Source organism: Canis aureus, chromosome 2, assembly GCF_053574225.1.
Source record: "Canis aureus isolate CA01 chromosome 2, VMU_Caureus_v.1.0, whole genome shotgun sequence".
In the NCBI taxonomy this organism is placed as follows: domain Eukaryota; kingdom Metazoa; phylum Chordata; class Mammalia; order Carnivora; family Canidae; genus Canis; species Canis aureus.
The window spans coordinates 73,011,090-73,032,677 of NC_135612.1; the positions used below are offsets into that span (position 1 = coordinate 73,011,090).

The 21,588-nt window shown below is 38.4% G+C and overlaps 1 protein-coding gene and 1 long non-coding RNA gene across 3 annotated transcripts in view; one reads left to right on the forward strand and one right to left on the reverse strand.

Annotated features, from left to right (window-relative positions):
* The window catches only part of RBM47 (RNA binding motif protein 47), a 151,067-nt gene that overhangs the window by 102,071 nt on the left and 27,408 nt on the right, over nucleotides 1–21,588 (forward strand). The gene's annotated exons all lie outside the window — the stretch shown is intronic.
* Nucleotides 1–21,588, reverse strand: part of LOC144301775 (uncharacterized) — a 109,403-nt gene that overhangs the window by 67,597 nt on the left and 20,218 nt on the right. The window contains exon 3 of the long non-coding RNA XR_013368627.1: nucleotides 2,666–2,773. This is a non-coding gene — a long non-coding RNA (uncharacterized LOC144301775). The remainder of the gene's footprint in view (nucleotides 1–2,665; nucleotides 2,774–21,588) is intronic.

Sequence of the window (21,588 nt, forward strand, 5' to 3'; positions counted from 1 at the left end):
AGAAGGTTTTAACTTTTAGTCAATGTTGGTGGACAGAGAAAAGGGAAGTCAACACAGAAATCCTGCAAAAGATGATAGTCACAAGTGGAACTACCTAAGAACAGGATCATGAAGCCTAAATGGAAAAATTATGGACTATCAAAGAGCAGAAAACTAAGGGAGGAGCCAGGTGGAGGTGAAGGCCAGATAGTGGGCACAGGGGAGAGAGATCTTGGAAGTGGAGAATGAGAGGGGCGCCCACTCATTAGCACCCCCAACTCTACCTTCCATGAAGCCTTGGGAGTTTCCTGGGAGTTTTCTGGGCAGGCACTTGTTTATGCAAATCCTTGATTCCCTGAAGTTTGGCAGGGTTTCCAGAGTATGGACCTTTTGTATATCCCCTCTCCCACCCACCTACCCAGCGTGTTTCTTAAATTTGTGGTTTATTGCTTTTACTAATGGAGGTCACTGAGACCATTTTGTGTATTTTGTTTGTTTGTTTGTTGGCCCTGAGGTCAGTTTTCCATAGTGCATACATTGTTTTGGATTAAAGAACCATAAAAGTGTCAGAGGAAACTAGACACAGGACTGCAGAGTTCATGCTCAATATATTTAGCAGTGAAGTTAAGGACTGAGGGCATTGGTTGGCTAAAACTTAGGTTTTTAAAAACAATATTCCAACATGCTGCCTGATGAGTAACAGTACTAACACACTATATATTTGTGTTTTTACTGCTTATGACTGAATGCCATGCCATAAATAAGATTTTGCCCCATGTTACTGACGTGGTAGTATGGCACCACTCTTTGCTTGATTGCTCAGTGTCATCCTGGACACTGCCATTCGTCCGAACCATCCATTGGCCAATTCCATCAACTCTGCCTTTAGGATACAACTCAAGGTCAGCTTCTCTTCTTAACCCCTCCAGGATTACCACTCTAGCAGAAACCACCATCATCCCATCCCCAGAGGACCAGAACAGTCTCCAGCCTGTCTCTCTACTTCCTCCTTTGCTCACCTGTGATCTCTTCTCCACACCAGAGAGATCTTAAGGGAAGCAAAATCAGATCACGTTGCTTCTCTGCCTAGAATCCTCCATTAGGTCCAATAGAACCCAGAGTCCTGGCCAATCCGGCCCTCACCTCACCCTTGCCAGCTTTGCTCACATTATTCATCAGCCGTGTTGCTCCTTTCCTGCTCTTCTTCAGATACCCCTGAAAAAGACCCTTCTGTAACCCTTCCTTCCTTCTGGAATGCTTTCTCTCTGGGTCTTCAGACCATTTGTTCCTTACTCCATCAGGTCTCTGCCCAAGAGAGAAAGGACTTCCTGGACCACCATAAGCAACAGCCCCCCACCATTCCTCCTAACCCTGCTTTATTCTCCCTCATTGCAGGTGTCTATGCTCCCTCCCCCAAACATACCTATATGTGTTATATACAAAAGATGATTAGCTCTTTCTTAGTTACGAGAGACCACATCTGGGTCCAGGTCTTTGACTACAGTTCCCCCACACACACCAGTACTTGAGTGCATCTTGGAGTTTTACCGAACGTGCTCAGGAAACCCCTCTCAAGATCGAAAAACAGAGTACTCAGTAAATCCAGAATGGTAGGGGATTTCTGTGGTAATTTGGAGGAAATTATTAAAACTCCAGTAATTATTAAAGAGTAAAACTCACATAATACTTGGCAAAACCACACGCTTCCTGAGTTCTGGTTAACCTGACTGCACATTCTAAAGGGGAGGAAATCTACTTTTTACATTATGACTTCATATAGCTGGCTTTTCTCTAGCAAACCATAAACACAGAGCTTGGATTTTACACATTATTTATGACTTTGTAATAGGCATCTCCTTTCCACCTGCATTCAATATTCTGAACTTCCTCTTTTAAAAAGAAAAAGTCTGTTAGTTTGACCACGGGATATATAGGGTAAAGACAGGTAATTTCTTGGCTTATGAGACACCACCATTTGCAATGTTGGCCAGAAAGGGATCTATGGAATCTAACAGGTTTCAATGTATTAATGAAGAATGCTGCCTATGACAGAGGAAAAGTTTAGGGAGAAAATGCAAAGAGAATTGTCCTTAGAGTTAAATTGGATTCTGGGGCTTTTATAAGCTATGGCTTCGCTCACCAAGTATTAAAGGTTTCTCCCCCTGACTTCAAAGACGTCATTTCCAAAGTTCCACAGCGTTTTTGGTAAATAAAGAAATGCCTGTCACTGGCAGGGTCAGAGCAGCAAGGTGAAGGATGTGTGGGTAATGAGAGAGGCAGGTGATTAAGATGAAGGAAAGAAGAGAGGGAGGGAGGAATACTATCTATCTATCCGGAGGTGGAAAAGTGTGATCTCTACAAGCCAGAGTCCCTGGGTTCAATTCCTCCCTCCACTATTGCTAACTTGTTTGTTTTGGGCAAATCACTTTATTCCTTGTGCCTTAGTTTTCTCATCTGTAAAATGGGGATAGTACTAGTCCCTAACCTCAAAATGTACTTAGGAGGACAGTATGTATTAATTTATGTGAAGTGCTTAGAACAGTGCCTGGTATATGACAAGGGGTATAGAGAGGAGTTAGCCTACAGTTATTTTATTACAGATGGAGGTGATGAAATTTCAGTGAAAGTTAGACAGGAAAAGAGTGTTGTACCTCTTCATTGGCTGCCTCACCAGGTGTTCTCTTACCTATAAGAACCGCAGGTGCTTGAAGCTTCTGGGCTCTTCACTGACTGCCCGCCCATTCAGGAAAGTGGAGAACACAGGAGAGGCTGTGCTTCTGTGACAAATTTAAATCTAAAAATAATAAAAGAAATGTCCCTTGCTTGAGTAAAGGAGTTGGTTGGAAAAAAAAAAAAAAAAAAGGAGTTGGTTGGAGATGGGGTGGGGTTATTTAATTTATTGGCTAATTCTCTCATTCGAGTTGCCTGAGAAGTCACAGAGAGGCTCCACAGTAGGCACAGTAATGTATGATGTTACAAGGCTCTCGGATGAACTCACTCAGTATTGGAGGTTTAGAACCCTAGACTCTGAAGAAAAGTGAGTAGACCCGATCTTCTGTCTTCTTGCTCTCTGTCTTCTTTCTCTCTCTGAGTGATGTCCCTGTCACAGTGAACATTTCTAGGGAACAGGGACTCAGTCAAGCACATCCATAATCGGGGGCGGGGATGGAATGAGCCACAGTGAGGGTGTGTGGAGATGTCTGAATTGCCCAGCCTGGTCTATTTAAACGCTTGGAAGTTCCTGCTAAGCTGAGAAAGTAGTGCAAAATTAGTTTTACTTCAAAACAATCCTGCAAAAACATTACGTTCCCTCTTGGATTTCTTTCCACAGCACTGTGTACCTGGCACCTAACTATTGCATTTAAGATGTCTGCTGCCCTGCCTGTGTCCACGTTAGCTACTACTGTGTAAACAGGAAGTACTTGACATATGGTTTAAATTATTTTTTTTAAGATTGTATTTATTTATTCATGATAGTCACACACACACAGAGAGAGAGAGGCAGAAACATAGGCAGAGGGAGAAGCAGGCTCCATGCAGGGAGCCTGACGTGGGATTCGATCCCGGGTCTCCAGGATCGCACCCTGGGCCAAAGGCAGGCGCCAAACCGCTGCGCCACCCAGGGATCCCTTGACATATGGTTTAAATGAGCTTAGATATATGCTTAGATGAAAAGCGTATCCCACTAGAAAAATAATGGATTCACATGCTTAAATTTTATAATAAGTAACAAATAGTAAATGTAAGTCAGAGACCATGCAGGACACCACCCTCTTCCTCCCTCCACACAATCCTATTCTCCTTCCCTTCTGTTTTCTTCTCCTTAGCTCTTTCACAACCTAGCATACTATCTGTTGTACTGATTTACTTATTAAATGTCTTTTCCCCCATAGGACTAGAGGGCTCATGAGGGCAAGGATTTTTGTCTGTTGTGTTCACTGCTAAAGCCTTAGCAACCTAGAACAGTGCCTGACACTTAGAAGGTTCTTGATAAATAGTGATCTAGTGGATGGGATATACACATTAGTTACTGTTATAATTTTACTTTTTAAAGCAATGGTACTGAGAGGATACCATAAATTTAAAGCCCTTTCCTAATACCTAGGTAAGATAAACTATCCCAAATGTGGCAGTGTCCATTTTTTAATTCTTCCTGTTGATCCCACAATGGGCTATTTGCCAAATTAACCAAAAGGGAATACTGGGGTGCTTTAGATCATACAGGTTTGTGGACACTGGTCTCCAAAAGCAGAGGAAGACTTTTTGGTCTACAGTGGTGGTAGAAGAGGGAGGGCAAAAGGATTTTAGCAGTGCCTAACTGAGACCTTGCATATGTTGTGTGTGTGTGGAACCAAAAGGTGTCTTGAAGGAATTAACCCTTGGTATAATATTCCCATTCTTATAGTGAGTTCTTTGTGTCACATACATTCTTTAGAAGGACTCTTATATTTACATACATGCCCTCATCTCTCTGAGATTACTTTTCCAATGCTGGTTAATTAGCTTCACTACTAATTATTGCTGACACCACCAATGCAGTTATAGGGCTTCCATGCCAATGGATGATACTTTTTCACATGGAAGCTAGTACTTTAATATGTGCATGTATATGTGAGCAATTTCTTTTTTTTATCCTTTAGTTATACATTAATACAGCAAAGACTTTGAAATTCTAAATAGTGTAATTCTAAGTAGCATAAAATCTACTTCTGGAAACCTATGGACTACTATGTTATACAAAGCAAATACACATTCACTTGCTCTCTATGTTGGCTATATCTTAGCCTTTATTTAAAATTTTTTTAAATTAAAGATTTTATTTATTTGAGAGAGAGAACAAGTGGAGGAAAAGGGCAGAAAGAGAAGCAGACTCCCCGCAGAACAGAGCCGGACTTGGGGCTTGATCCCAGGACCCTGAAATGATAAGCTGAGCCGAAGGCAGACTCTTAACTGACTGAGCCAGCCAGGTGCTCCTATCTTAGGCTTTAGATAAATTAAAATAAAGCATAATGCTCTCTAGTAGCATATAAAAATGACCTTAATAGGTATTACCTATATTTAAAATAGCCCCACATAAGTTTCCTGGCTTCATGTTCATGTCGTCACCTGTACTCCATTTCTTGCTCTTCCAGACCTATCTGAGTCTTGTTTCTCGTTCCTTTTTCTAATTACCTTAGAGTTTGTCTTTGTCTCAAGCTTCTATTTTATTGTGTTTTTTTAAAAAAGGTTTTATTTATTTATTCATGAGAGACAGAGAGAGAGAGAGAGAGAGAGAGAGAGGCAGAGACACAGGCAGAGGGAGAAGCAGGCTCCCTGCAGGAGCCCGATGTGGGACTCAATCCCGGGTCTCCAGGATCATGCCCTGGGCTGAAGGCAACGCTAAACCGCTGAGCCACCCGGACTGCCCTCAAGCTTCTATTTTGTATGTGTACTTTTTTCCTATTCTATCCAGTCTCATATCTTGGATCTGTCTGCTGTCACTTCACTCTGAAAAGAAAGGTACTTTGTTGAGATAAAGAGCCCTCTTCTAAGGATGGCTTAAGCTGGTTGCAAGCCAGATGTATCAGAAGTTAACACAGGGAATGTAGCATGACATCTCTACCACATGGCATTGACTTACCAGTTTTATACATTTGCTTATATCGAGGGCTACATAGTAGCAGTCAATGTCAGTGGCAGTAGGAGAAGGGTGGCTTTTACTTTTTCTGTGTACTTTTCTATATTGTTTGGGTTATAACTAATGAATATCTGTGTGCAATTTACCTGTATTTTTATTTTTTATTTTTTAATTTACCTGTATTTTAAAAATTAACTTTGTTCAAAGCAAAAGCAGGAAAATATTGTTTATTTTTATTGTTTGTTTTAGGGCAGGCTGTAATTGTAATTATTGCTTTCAGGTGTTCAGTAAAAAGCCACCCTGAACTTACCTTTAAGGTGTATGTTGAGATGGTTTGTTTCCTGAGTCTTTGCATTCTTGATAATGTTTGGTGTAAGAATGCATACCAACATACGTGCATATACACAGGCACGTACACTCGCACTCATGCCAAACATCCAAACCGAGAATACTCTCTAATGCTTAAGGCATGCCACACACCCAGAATTTGTAAAAAAATTCTTGTATAAAATACTCAACTCATAAAAGGCAGATTTCCTAGGTCCCATTTGTAGTCAAGGAATTTGGTCTCAAATCAGTTTTTTGGAACCATTGCCATGGTGTTTTGGGGAGATTGCTTCAATTTTCCTCCATCCAGAACCTATGAACTTAGTTTTATGTAATACTTAACGTGATGGTAATCTTAGACTTGTTCTGGATTTTGGCCCTTTCCTAACCTGCTGGTGTTTTCTAGTCTCTATTGATAGTTTTAGATTATTTTTTTTTTTTAAGGTAGATACACAGATTTAGAACTTTGTTGTCCCTCTGGACTTTTTACTTCTCACTCTGGCAACTTCAAGTTGCTGAGGTTTTATGGAATTTAGTAAGATTAACAATTACAGAATAACCCCTAAGGGAAAACTGGAAATCACAACTTTGAAATTACAGATGTGTTTCTCTTTCTATGCTGTGGAGCTTATTTTAATCCTTGTTCAGAAGACCTTGGGTTCCAGATGTCACCTCACTTTCAGGAGGGCCCTCTAACAGTCCTCCTCCTGTTCTTTGCTCCCCTAACCTCCCCACTGCCAGAACTGACAAACCCAACCTCCAGAGAGACTTTCGATGAGCTTCCATCTCTTAACTGCCTGAAAAAGGAGTGTATTTACTCTGCTTGGGTGCTTCAGGTCCTCCAGATCCGTTGTTATGTACGAACCGTCTCCATTACCGTGAATCATGTTTTACCACTCCCTTCTTTGCAAATCGCCTTTCTATTTTTCTCTACTTCTTACCAGAAAATCCATTTCCAGCTCCAAATTTGAAGTAGAGTAAGATCAAATGAGGGTTTAATTCCTGTGTGATTTTTGCCTCTATCTAAGCACTTACATGTATTCGTTCATTTAATTTCCACAACAACCCAGATGAAGTAGTGATGACTGTTTTTTCTTGTCTGCATCAAGCAGCACAAGATAATGGGCACCTGTCTTATTCTAGGAAGGCGGATTTAAAAGATCATTTGTTTTCTTGTAGTCAGTTTTGGCATTTGAATAAAAGATATCAGCTAAATTTCTTTCTCTATAAAATGCCGGAGCTTTTGTCTTCTTGGGCCTTCCCCGAATCCATCCATTACAGTAGGTTTTCATTAAGTTTTCAGACTGCTGTTGAGCATTCTATATCAGGCAATTTTAACACCTCCCTTCTTTCTGTACCACCCATTCAAAGCTCATTCCAGGTGCCCTTAGCAAATGACTCCCAAGGCATTTAAATGGCCAAAGCTCATTGACCAATGAGGGGACATGTACCATGTAAAACAGAGTCACGCAGTTCCCTGAATCAGGAGAGAAGGTTGCAAAGCTTCTGTTACTTACTATTAGCCTGTCGCATCCAGATTGCAAGACTGGAAAGGTAGGGGACACCCTTATTTGTTTTAATTGGAAGAGAGGACGAGATGGTTGTGTTTGGTTACAGTAATTTAGATCAAGTTGAATAAACAAATGATCCCTTTTTTAATTGAAGACAAAAAAAATATTAGAGCTTTGTAATAGTCTCAAATACTGTAGTTTGCTTTACCAGCAGCAAAACCAAATTTCTTAAGTTATGAAAGTTTTTTTTTTTTTTTTTTAATCAGTTCTTCCGGAAGCTCTTCACTTTGCATACTTGAAAAAGCTTAGGCCTTCATAAAGTAAAGTCATTTTTTCATAGATCGCTGCTATTTTAACTCTGGGATAAGAAGCAGGAATTTATCAAGAATGTCCACCCTTGTTTTTCAATCAATTCAGTCAGTCTGGAGAGAAGAGATTTGTGATTTTAAGAAATGTGATCATGAAAAATAAACGGAATTGGCATTATGATATTTGCTACATAAATTTAGCAATAATGGCAATTTCCTCTCTGAACAAAGGTCTGGTATAAGAAGACTCTTATAGCACCATTTTTTCAAGCCAGTGGTAAAGTTTATGAAATGAAATTAGTTAACTGCGGGTTGTATGCTTTAAAGACTAAAGTAAGTTTCACTTTCATTATAAAGAATAGTTCACTTATATTTTATGTGCTGTTTGAGATTTGTTCTAATATTAACTCAAAAAAACAAGAGAAATACAATATTTGCTGCTTTCTACCTGGAAATGGAGCAATTTAAATAGTATTTGAGGCTAATTCTCAAAAGAAAAGCCTACTTATTCATTCCTCTATCATTATACTCATTCATTCCTCTCCATTTAATGCTTAGTATCAGAAGCTAAGTTTGACTTCAAGGAAGGGTCTGATTTTCCTTGGTTGCTCTTTCCCAGGGATGGCGTAGGATGGTTTGTATTTTAATATAGAAATTCAATAATATGCTTGTTTAGAATTTTAGTATATGAGAGATGGCACCATTTGGTAAGTTTTTTGAGTAATTAAAACTATGTCCAATTTATAAGGAGAATTTCTTTCTTTCTTCTTCTTTTTTTTTTTTTTAGTGTATATACCACTAAGTATAAGTGCCCAATAATTCAAGTTCTCTCACAGTCTCCCCCTTTCTTTTTGTTTTTTACGTATTTATAAGATTTGCATCCTGGAACTTTCCACTTTTATCAGATTTATTCAAAATGCCATTAAATTCATTAAAAATGCGATTTTATGAGAAGTCTGCTCTCAAGATCTCCCTCATAGTCCCTTCCTCCAGGAGACTTTTTAGGGGAGGCAGTTGTGGGTCGACCAGCTGTCCTAGAGTTAACTATTCACGGCAGGGAATACTTGCTAGCCATCTTCTCCAGTACAAGTAAATGCTATTTCTCAATTCCAAGCCGAGGTTCAAAGGTTTAGACTAACCTCACAGATCAGAGGTCAGGCACGAATTGCTGCAATTTGTAGTTCAATTCTGCCTATATGACAGAATTTCACAGCTACGATGATTGCTTTTTTCCACTTCTGCACACAGGCCAGGCCGGGCAGTTAACAGTATAATTTGTACAAGTCAGCCCTTGGCACCCGAGTTTAATGAGTAACTAGCTGGTGCCTTAGGTTTCACTGGTACAAGGTGCATATTATAAAAAGGGTCAAATGTCAATGCGCAAAAATGGAGGGGCGTGGGGAGTGATATCTCAATAACTACCACCTGTGAATCATATGCAAAGAATTAATAACTTGTATCATTTTTAAAAATCATATTTCTGTGGTGTGAATGTTAGTGTGTTCATTTTCTTTTTTTTTTTAAATGTTTATGTTTCTTTTTTTTTATTTTTTTTTTATTTATGACAGTCACACACAGAGAGAGAGAGAGAGAGAGAGGCAGAGACACAGGCAGAGGGAGAAGCAGGCTCCATACACTGGGACCCCGATGTGGGATTCGATCCCGGGTCTCCAGATCGCGCCCTGGGCCAAAGGCAGGCGCCAAACCGCTGCGCCACCCAGGGATCCCAGTGTGTTCATTTTCTTTGCTACTAAAAGAGGTAGATAATTTTTTTAGATGTTTGCAAGAAAGAACAGTCAGATCAGAGATTGTTGACCGTTCAATAGAAAGTGAAATTGCAGGCTGTTGACTCCTTTTGAGGAGTCTGATTTCTCAAAAGCCTGCCAAAATGTTATGCTTTCAAAAAGCATAACTGCCTTTCAAGAATCTAGGGAGCACATTGGATAACTGGGTTTTCTGAGCCCATGATATTTATGAGTACCTGACATTCTCTACTCTTCATCCAGGAAGTTACACTTCTATCCTTATTTCCAACCCAGGTTGAAAATATCTTTTACTGTTTAAAGTTGAATATTGGAATTCTTGAAAAAATTCTTAGTTGTCTTTGACAAATCATGGATTTGCCATTCACAGGTTTGACGCATAAATGACCCCGAAGCGCTAAGTACACACAGAATAATTTGTCATTTTGGTTACAGCTCAAATTTTAATTTTCTACTCTTCCAGACTTGGATGCTTTGGAAGCAATCAGATTCTGCCACAGAGCAGAAAAATTAAAATAATTCTGGTCTCAGGTCTTTTGGCTTTGAATTCCAGCTTCATCACTTACAGCTGAGGGACCTCAGCCAATGGGCAGTCTCAGGATGAGTACAGCCAGAGTTCGCTTTATGCTCTATGATTAAATAAGACAGTGTACATAAAATGCGTAGCATGGTACCTGATGCATACTAAGCACTCAATGAATGTTAGCTGTTATTAGCATTATTAATTTTATTAAGTTACATCACTAGTGAATAAGCCTGGCCTACCCTGTATATCATCCACCCTTAGTTTAGACTTAGTCTTTGCTCTGTTCATTTCATGAGGGACATAAGCTATGCTCTAGTTGGATAAGGTGATCTGGGGACATTTTAAGATGCATTCCTTTTGAATATCACAGGGAAATGTATTTTATTTTTAAGATGTTATTTATTTATTCATGAGCAACAGAGAGGCATAGGCAGAGGGAGAAGCAGGCTTCCTTTGGGGAGCCTGATGCAGGACTCGATCCCAGGACCCCGAGATCACACCCTGAGCCGAAGGCAGACGCTCAACCACTGAGCCACCCAGGTGCCCTGGGAAGTATATTTTTAAATTCCTCAGTTTCAAGTCTAGCACTCTTAGATGCTGTCCTTTCCCCCTAGCTGATCTGCGATTGTGTGGCAAAAGCTGTAAAAAGAAATAAATGCAAATCATCTGGTTTCCTTTGAGAATTGTTTTCATTCTGCCCTTTGGTGAGAAACATTGAATGAAAAATCGCAAATCTGTAAATGATACCACACCAGTGGGTTAAATTCTGTCCCTGATGAGGTATATTATACTTATTAGAAACTGTGCTTTCCTGAAATGCCAGACGTGACAATCTTAAAAAAAATAACAAATTTTTCCATTGCATTTCATTTTATTCCTGAAGAACATAGAAGTAGCTTTTGAATAATAAAAACATATTTTACTACCAGTGACAATATATAAATGATGTGCTTAGCGTTAAAAAGGTAACATCTCACATTAATTAAATAGTTAAGCACCTGCTGCGTGCTAGGATTAGTTGTGGGGCACTGGGATTATAGTAGTAGATTTTGCCCTGGTAAAGTTTACAACTGACTGGGGAAGTTTATTATTATACCAGTTGTTGTAAGATTAAACCATATAAATTTGCCAATATTCTACTGTTTCTGTCCTTCAAAATAGCAATCTCATATAGTTGAGTTTAGTGTTATGAGGAGTACAAGGAGAGATTACATGGTGTTATGGGAACATAATCCTGGGGAATCGAGAGATGGCTTCTGAGGAGTGACACTTAAGGATGAGAACAAGCTGGCTGGGCAGGGGGACTGGTGATAGTTTGAAGCATCGGGGACAGCGTGTGTAAGGAAGAAAGTGATACAACGTGAGGTTCGAAGAGGAGTCTAAGTCTTCCTTTTACAGGCCGTCCTTAGGCTATTGACTTTATTCTAAGGGCTTGTTATAAGAAAGGGTAAAGTTTAAGCAGGAGGGTGTCAAGACGTGCTCAGACTGTGGTTGTGCTTTTGTTTGTTTTGTTTTGTTTTTAAAAATCACTTTGCCTGCCATGAGAGCTAGATTGATTGCAGTGGATAAAATAGAGTCAGTTGGGAGGGTAATGCAATCGTCAGGTAGAAGCTGATGGATGGTGGTTTATAAGATGCTTTCAAATGTAGTATTTTTTATCCTTTTAACAGCTCTCACATGAGGTATTAATATCAGCTTCAGGATACCGATGAGGATGCTAAGGCCCAGAAAGTTAAGTGGCATGCCCATGCTCAAAATACTGTTGGTGGCAGAGTAAGGATTCTCTTATCTGAACTCTGACTCTTGCCCTGGTGGTCTTCTGGTAGCTTTAGGCCCGTGTACTAGCATCCCTGAGTATGGGTGATTGGCTTATCTTCAGAAAGGATGAGAAAGTTATTTTTAGCCTAAGCTTATGACAGAGCAGAGAAGCAGAACATGACTTGGAACTTGATATTAGACTGGGGTGTCTTTTTGGAAAAAATGCATTTATTAATTTCATGTATTTATCATTCCAAAAATGGATTTGGAGCAGCTTTCAAAGCTACATATGGAAAGACAAGATTAAGGAGAAAGGATGAAAATCAGGGTGGGCAAACAGATGGTGCCGTAGGCGGATAAATCCAGCGAATATTCGCCCTTAGACTTGCCATTTGTTGAAGAGGGGAAGCAACTCTAAGATTCACATGTCCCCCAGAATTAAAACAAACCAAATGTACTGCTCGGAATAACTTTTCCTTCTTCCAGAATCTAGGAAAATTTCCTGATTAGGTCCTCATAGAGACCCCATGATATAGTGAGCAGTATCCCTAGCTGTTCCACAGACTGAGGAGTGGGTGAGGAGTTTGAAGTGAATTAATTAACCCAATTAATGTCTGGAAACCATTTCTTTCTCTAGGAACTGCCCGGCAAGTCTTAATATAGTTATGTGACCTTCAGTAAGACAGTTACCTCCACTCTAAAACCCAGGAATTGTACTAGAGATGGACTTTTCAAGCTAGATGCCTTGGGGCACCCAGTATTGTATCAGGAGGAATGTGAAACCATAGGACAAAAGAAGCACATGGGTTTTGCTTGAAGATTTTTCAAAACAGTATTAACATTTTTATGAAATGGGATTTGTTTGGAGTCAGTCTAGAAAATCAGATTTTTCTGGAAATAAACAGCTGAGCCGAAGTATTTTATTTGGGGGAAATTTTCTGTTGCTTATATACCCATGAAAGGGACATCAATAATCCTTCTTTCAGTCATCATAATATAGCACAAAACTATATAAAGCCTATAATTTTATTTATAGGCTAGTAATTTGCTTTCAATTCATCCATTGCCATGATACTATTTTTTAAAAGGGGAAATTTTGCCATTATAGAAAGAAAACTCACAATTCTGCACAACTAATGTGTGCCAGAAATGGTACTTTATATTCTTTATTCTCTATGCAGTCCTTCTTCTGTTCTCATACAATCTCTGTTCTCCATAAAATCTCCACTTTATGGATAAGGAAATCGAGGCTCAAAAAGTTGAACAAATTTGTCTGGATTCACTTAGCTAGTAAGTGAACAGTGCATGAATCTAAGTTTTATTCTGTTGCCCCTACATGGCAGAATTAATTTCAGGACACACCTTGTAATCTGCACATTTATTTTCATTTACCAAATACTGTGATGTTGACCATTAGGTATTATCCAGGATAACAGCATTTAGGAAATTGTCCTCACAGATTTGGGTAAGGATTATATGCTTTGAGAACTAGTTTACCAGCTATTACTCTATGATTTATTTGAGGGTATGGCTGATTTTCTTCCCTTCCTTCCTCCTTTCCTCCTTCTCTCTTTCTCTCTCTCTCTCTCTCTCTCTCTCTCTCTCTCTCTCTCTCCTGTCTTTCATAGATCATTGATAAGGATGAAAAACCAGCTCATGGCTTAGTTTTATTGCTTGTATTCCCATAAGGTTATGGATTTCATCAAAAGCTTTTTCACACTCTTGGCAATATGTAATATAGTCAAGGCAAAATAATTTGGAACTGTAACTAACTTTAGAGACCATTTAATTGGCAGGTTGTAAACTGTGCCCTCTATAGTCCTACAGGTTCTCTAGGCTCCCCATCTGGCCCTAGTGGACAATGGAGCAGAATGGATGGGGATGCCTCCCTTGCCCCCACTTCAGCCAGCTTCCTGTTTATCAGTTCTGTTTTTGCACCCAGCTAAATTTTTGGTGGAAGACAGGGTGCTACATCTTTAAAAAAAACAAAAAAAGAAGCAATACAAACCAAAAAATGGTAATCCAACTCCTTTAATTTTCTTCAAGGGAGCAAACTATATTTCCAGATGTGAAGTAAAGGTAAAAGTTTTGTGCTTAGCATGTATTTTAATGTCTCATCTGAAATACCTTTATCTTGAACTTAACTCTCTTTAATTTGAACATTTTCTGTATCGTGACTTTAAAGGTTATCCTAGGACCCCATATCCTTTTTTTTTTGTAGAATTCAGTGTAAAGAGCATTCTCAGGAGAGTTTTAACTACACATTTTAGGGCAGAATAGGACATTGTCTTTATAGCCACTCTAATCAGTTAGTAGTGGATGGCTAGAGTTCTTGTTTTGAGACCCTGTCTGGATTCAGCAGGAGAGAGTGTACCGATCCATTAGTGGTGTGTAGCATAAGCCCCCAAATGGGGAGAGACAGCCTATCAGCTAGATATTAGTATCTCTTTAAAGGGCACCAAAATATAGGCTATATCCGTATTTCTTCCTAAGCATTGTGTTGTTCATCTTGAAGTCATGGATGCTGTAAAGAAGGCAGAGGGAAAAATACAAAGGATGGAAGAAGTTGGACAGTTTCTTATTACTGTTCCCTGCTTCAAGAATAGGACAAAGGATAAATGGTTGCATTTCTTGGTTTGTAGAGAGCATGATAGAGTAACAGTAGTCCATTTTTAAAGAAAATGATCCCCAATTTTTAACACATTTATGAAAATAATACTGAAATCAAAAGCATTTCTAGCATTTTTTTTAATCCCTCAGGATTTGGCTCAAAGGGCATGCCAAAAATTGAACTGAAAAATCCCAAGCGAGCTGCCTGAATTTCCCTGTATATTCATTCTTGTTCTATGTCCTATAAAGGACCAAGCAAACCAAATTAGTGGGTTTTTGCTGAGTATATTCCCAGTGTCCTTTTCTTCTTCACTTAAAAAAAAACTTAAATTTTCATTCCTATCAACCAAGATATCTGTTGCTTAGACAATATGTATCCGGTGTGTGTTTATGTGACAACCCTTGGTGGTTTATACGACATAATAAGTCATCTTAAACCCACAACAAAAATCCTTTTTTTCTTTATTCAGTTTACATCATTGTGACCTCAGAGGAAAAATAACTACAGCTGTCTGTATGTGTAAGAGTCTTTGGAGTTAAGAGACAAGGAATAATTATGTATTGCTTATAAATTGCCTCTTACACCACCCAAAACAGAGGTCACGGGTATTTCCATCAGAGTGGTCTTTCAAAAGTGCTGGACACAAGAAAGGGTCCTTTGCACAAGCTAGAAGAGACACTTGTATGTTCTTGAACAATCCTCATGGAATTCCCTAATTTCTGTTCTTTACCTTTGTATAATGTAAAAATAACTGTCATGTCAGACTCTCCAAATCTTGGCAATCCAGTGAATTATAACCCATGTAAATGCGCTCTGACAAGGGCATAATTTTCTACAGATAGAAGGTATTAGTATTATATGGGTGACAGTCCCATGTGTGCTATAGCAGGGATGGGGAGTATGAAAGAAGGAAGCTGAACCTTGAATGGGCAGCTTTTCCCAACCATAGCCACAGCCCTCATAAAGCTCTGAAAGGCAGAGACAATAATTCTTGTATATATAGGGAGGAGGTGCTAGCATTGACACTGATGTGCCCAACACCTCCACCCCCACCAAGTCTCTTATTTTCTTACCCTCTAAGTTGGGTTCTAGATTTAGTCTACTAAATTCAAGGACTCAGCTAACTTTTTTTTTTTGTAAAAGCATATTCATTAAAGAAAACCTGGAAATTTAAAGTATGAAATTGCTTATAATCTCACAATCTGAAGATAACCACGATTAGCATTATGGTATATTTATTTCTTTGTTTTTTAAAAAATATTTCATATATATTCTAAAATGTTATTTAATAGGTTTAACAGAGTTGGAGACATAAGATAAATATTTTAGCCTACAACTATGCCATAATTTATTTAGCCATTTCTATAACATTGTACACTGTATTTGTTGCATTCACATATAAATATGTGCTATTATGTCCATTACATTATAAATATCAGTGTAGTGAACATACTTGACCATAAATTTTGTGTCTCTGATTATTTTCTTGAGATATATTTCTATCAGTGGAATCACTGGGCTAATGAAAATGAGCTATTTTAATGAACTTTGTAAAACTCTTGCTATTACCTGTCTTCCAGAAATATCCCAAATTATACTTGCCCTCCCTTTTCTTCACCCATTATATATGACAACGTTCATTTCATGCATATATGTAAAGACTGAGTTCTATCACTTTAAGATTTAAAATCATAAATATTTCTACAGAAGGTCAGGAAATAAAGCCTCTTCCCTCCCCTCAGCCCTATCCCAAACCTACCAATATCAGGTTTCTAAATATAAGGATAATGTCATCCAATTGACACTGTGTACCAACCTCCATCCCTTGGATCTATTTATGGGGAAAAGCATATATGAGCCTTGTATTCATTAATTTGTTATTTGTTGTCACCACTTCTGTTCATTTCTGTACAATGTGCCTCAGAAGAACAAAAGAAGACCTTTTCATTGTCTACAAGAAGCCTAATTCTGTTGATGAGTCCAGACAAACAACAAACTCAAAAATACTTAACCTTGGACAGGTCACTTAACCTCTTGAGGCCTGTTTCTTCTTCTTTAACGTGAGAGGCTCAATTTGTCTTTATTTAACGGGTGTCTGAGGTGGTTTTCAGTAAAAATATATGAGTGCTCAAGGTAGGGGAAACATCAAGGGGTATCATTATGTAGATAATCTAAACTTAACTGAACAACATGATGTGTTGTATAACCTCCATTATCTAGCAATGAAAACACATCTGTTCTTTGAGAAAACTTTCCCTGCATTTTAAATACTCGGAAAAGTTTTCAAGTTAATCATTTCTTTTTTATGTAAACAAAGCAAAGGAAACTCCTTCAAGATGGCCTGTACAATGTCTTATAGCTCTAACATCTATAATTCATGAGTAATGAATAAATACCAAAAGCTGAGGACTCCTAAGGCAAAGGAATGGGCAGTGGACCTCACGGAGAACTTTGTAGAATCCTGACAAGAATTTTAAAGTGATAGAATCTACAGATCCGTTCTTTCTAATCTTCATCCTCATCTTGGCACCTAAACAGTTGTCCCTAAACAAACAGCCACAGGAAAAGTCTACACTTGCCCTGTTCATGGGTTTTCATTGGATTTTCAAACTCTGGAACACACCAAAAGGTTTTAGGAGTAACTGAGTTCTTGAATATTTGGCTATCCTTCACCATTACCAGAAATGTTAATGTGTGACTCAGCTACTGAGCTGTGCTGAGTGATTTCAAGAGACCAAGCCAAAGTTTGGCAAGAAAGTCTGCCACTGGCCAGTTGATCTTGCTCTCTGACGTAGATTATCCTTCGCATATCAACATAGAGTAGATAACTTCATAAATATTTGTTGGATTCCTCTCTACTCAGGTTTTGTGCTACTTTGTAATACTGGTTTGTTTTGTACTGAAAAAATTATTTTTACATATATGTTAGAATAAACCTCCAAAATCTAAAAAGCATGAAGAGATTATAATAGTTCCTTAGACTAGCTCTAATCTTATCCTTGGTATAAGGACACTTTTTGACTAGATTTCACAGAGTTAAAAAAGTCTCATTAGTTAAAAAGCTAATATGTGGGTCATTTGTCTCTCCTTGCAATTTGAATTCTAAACATTAAAAAAAAGAAGCTGTGTAGCCTACAACATCATTTTTCTAATCATCTCCCCATCTCTTAAAAAGCTACCTCCCTCTTCCTTTTTATTCCATATATTAACTCTGCTGGTTTTCCATGACTCTATTTTTTTATTATTATTGTGGTAAGATAGACATAGTAACCATTTTTAGGTGTGCAGTTGAGGGGCACTAAATACATTCACATTTTTGTACAAATTCTACACCATTTATCTCCAGAACTTTCTCATCTTCCCAAACTGAAACTTTATACCCCTTAAACAATAACTCCCATTCTTCCCTCTCCACCAGCTCTTATCAACCACCATTCTACTTTCTGTCTCTATGAATTTTGACTATTCCAGATAACTCATTTAGTTATTACATAATACAATATTTGTCCTTTGGGATCTGGCTTATTTTACTTAGCATAATGGTTCATCCATGTGATAGCATGTGTCTGAATTTCCTTCCTTTTAAAGGCTCATGATATCCCATTATCAATATATGCCACATTTTGCTTACCCATTCATGCATCAATGAAAATTTGGGTTATTTCCACCTTTTGTACGTGAATAATACTGCCATGGTTACAGTGTACCTTTATCTGTGAATTCCCACTTTCAGTTCTTTTGGGTGAATTGGTGGAACATATGCTAATTCTATGTTTAAGCTTTTGAGGTACTTCCATACTGTTTTCCACAGCAGCTGTACAATTTTACATTCCCACCAGCAACATTCCCATTCCACATCCATACCAACATTTATTTTCTCTGTGCGTCCGTGTTTTTTTTTTTTAATAGCCATCCTAATGGGTATGAGTAGTATATTACTGTGGTTTTGATTTGCATTTCCCCAATGATTACTGATGTTGAGCATCTTTTCATATGCTTGTTCACTATTTTTGTATCATCTTTGGAGAAATGCCTATTTGGCCCTTTGCCCATTTTAAAATTCATTGGTTTTGTTGTTGTTGCATTGTAGGAGTTCTTTATAGCCTCTGGGTATTAATTCCCCAGTGTATTAAATATTTTAAAGGATTGCTTTCTCCCATTCCATGGGTTGCCTTTTGATGCTGTAATCATATCCTTTAATTCATAGAAATTTTCCATCTTGATGGAGTCCAATTTATCTATTTTTCTTTTGTGGCCTGTGGTTTTGGTGCCATATCCAAGAAATTAATGCCAAATTAAGGTCACGATTTTCTATATTTTATAGAAATATCAAACTATATTATATGTATTTTGCTTCTAAGAGTTTAATAATAGTTTTTGCTCTTACATTTAGGTGTTTGATCCATTTGGAGTCAATTTTTGTATATGGTGTATGGAAAGGACTAGAGTTCTTTTTAAAGAGATACTTTTCAATCCCATCAAGTCTCAGTAGTTATGTGTCAGCCTGTTAAGCAAATGGCACACACATTCACACCAAATGCTCATCCTCACTTATTTTTCTTCCTAGTGTAGGCTTAGGTGGTTTCCCAACAGACAGGTGAGAGAAAGCTGAAGCAATTAGGGAACTAACAGCTCAGCTGGCTCAGCTCTGGTAACTAGGATACAGCTGTGAGGTGGTGGCTGGGATCAGCAAGCATTTTGATGTAAACATGCTTGATGAAATTCCTAGCAAAAGAACAGCAGAGCTAGAAGCATTTTAGGCTAAGAACAAAAAGAATGTGTGTGTTTTGCTTATGTAGATATTTGGCAGCACAGGGAAACAGAGGGGACACCACACTGAATCTGGTTGTGAGTTGTGAGCTACAGTTAAATATTTATTTTTGTACAAAAATAGATTTCTCTCCTTGTTGCTTTAGAGAAACAAAATTAGATTAGCCACAGTTACGTGGGCAAACCGTGTTTCCAGTTATCCTAGTTCTGTTTTTGTTGTGGATAGAACCTAGGTGGGCTAACAATAGAAAATGTGAAGGTCTGCTTAGCCTTCACTTGCAGAATCTTGAGAAGTAAGAAGAAAGTACCAGGCTATGGAAGCTGCCTCACCTAGTATCACCAGGACCAAAGGTCTGTGCTGGACTGGCTGCTCTCTCACAGGCTTATAGACAACAGTGCCACACTAATGTAACTCACGGGTTGCAAGATTCTCCACGTGAATTAGATTCTTAGCATTAGAACACACTATGGCAGTTGGGTGCCCAAATCGCAAATACATTCTTATTAAATCTAAGGCTCTGGCTTCAGGACCTATGAGAAACAAACTGTGACCCAATCTGCCCTCTCTTGGTTTTCATGGGGACTGATCTATGAGGGATAAGCTGTTTGCTATTGTAGGTCCTCATTTTCTCTTTGCCATAAAAGGGGATTTGGAGAAAAAGGAAATAAGCAAATTAAGTTTTCTGATGTAGGGTAGGATAAGATAAGCCATGCTTTCTAAAAACCGTTGGTAAGACTGGTATACTATATTTCCCTTGAAGCATTAAAGTCATTTCACACTTTATTAACTCAAAGGATATCCACTATTTCTCTGTGAGACTGGTAATAAATGACTAGCTCAAATTGGGAGCATTTTACCACCATGTTCGTTTTTCAATTGAAATATTAACTCCAAGTGCACACGGTGAAATTACAGAGTATGTGAGACACGAGCAGGAATTATGTCTACAAAAATGATCCCAGGGAGTTTAATATACCTGGAAAATCATAAGCTTCCTCACACTTGAAAATTTCATTCTAAATGCTCTAGTTTCAGTAAAACTCTAGATATATATTTTCTGTTCATTTCTTTTCTTAAAGTGCAAGTCTATATTTTTATGAATTTCTTTAATATGGTAGTACTACCATGGAAATTTTATAGCCTACGGAACTTTTATGTAAATTTTCAACTAACTTTAACTGCCTAGTTAAATTATAGAGACTGGGAAAACTGGTTCTCCTTCCCCTCACTTTCTTTTCTTCCTTCTTTTAATAAATATCTTTCCTCAGAATAGAGCAACATTGTGTCTTTCCAAATATCTACAAATTCTTCCCCCAAAAACTATAAATTTAGCATTTAAGTAATTTATAATTGACAATCTCTCTTCCCTTCCCTAGTTTCAGACTGTATATTCCTATATTTTGTTCAAATGGTGAATACTCATTAAAAAGTAGGGTGTGTGTGTGTGTGTGTGTGTGTGTGATGTAAGGATTAAAGCAACTAGCTAATCACACAGTAGCATTGCTCTATCCCTGTATGTTACTCTGGGTATTTATTAACCGAGGTGATTACATTTGAAAACCAGGGATATTAAATGAGAATTTAAGATGAGGACAAGAGGAAAAGAATTTAAAAATGGAGAGAGAAACATAAAAGAGGAAGAACAATGGCAGGCAGTAATGATTTTTTTTTTTCTCCCTCCACTGAAACTAGAGATCTCTGTGCTGCTTCCCCACCTTTTTCTTTTTCTTTTTCTTTATCTTTTCTTTCTTTCTTTTTTTTTTTTTTAAGATTTTACTTATGAAAGATGGAGAGAGAGAGAAACATAGGCAGAAACATAGGTAGAGGGAGAAGCAGGCTCCCCAAAGGGAGCCTAAAGTGGGACTCGATCCTATGACCCCAGGATTATGACCTGAGCCAAAGGCAGATGCCCAACCACTGAGCCACCCAGGTGCTTCATCCCCACCTTTTTCACTCTGCAGTAAGAGGTGTCCCTATGTGGCACACTTCCATGGGAAGTAAACAGGTGTGTGACATTATTGGATCGAGAAGGTTGGATTTCACATATAAACATTTGTGAGCTTCTGTGTTATATTCAGTATCAGATTAATTCTGATCTGTTTTCCAATTCATTAAAACTCAGTGCTGTATGGCAGAAACTGGCCCGGACCACAGGAGTACCAGGGAGAAAAGGACTGTATCCCAGCCAGTGTTCATGAGCTCAAGCACAGTAATACTCAGCCCCTTGAAATACCTGCGCATGAAGGAGCGTTTGGAAACTGCCTTCATGTTCAGGCATGGTCTGTGCCTATTTCCTTGTGGCATAAAATCTCTACCAAGTCCCTGAAACAGGATAGCAGAAGTTAAGCATATCAGCTAATGCAGAAAAAAAGGCGGGGGGTGGGGGGCGTCACTTAAGTCCTATAGCTACTTAACCA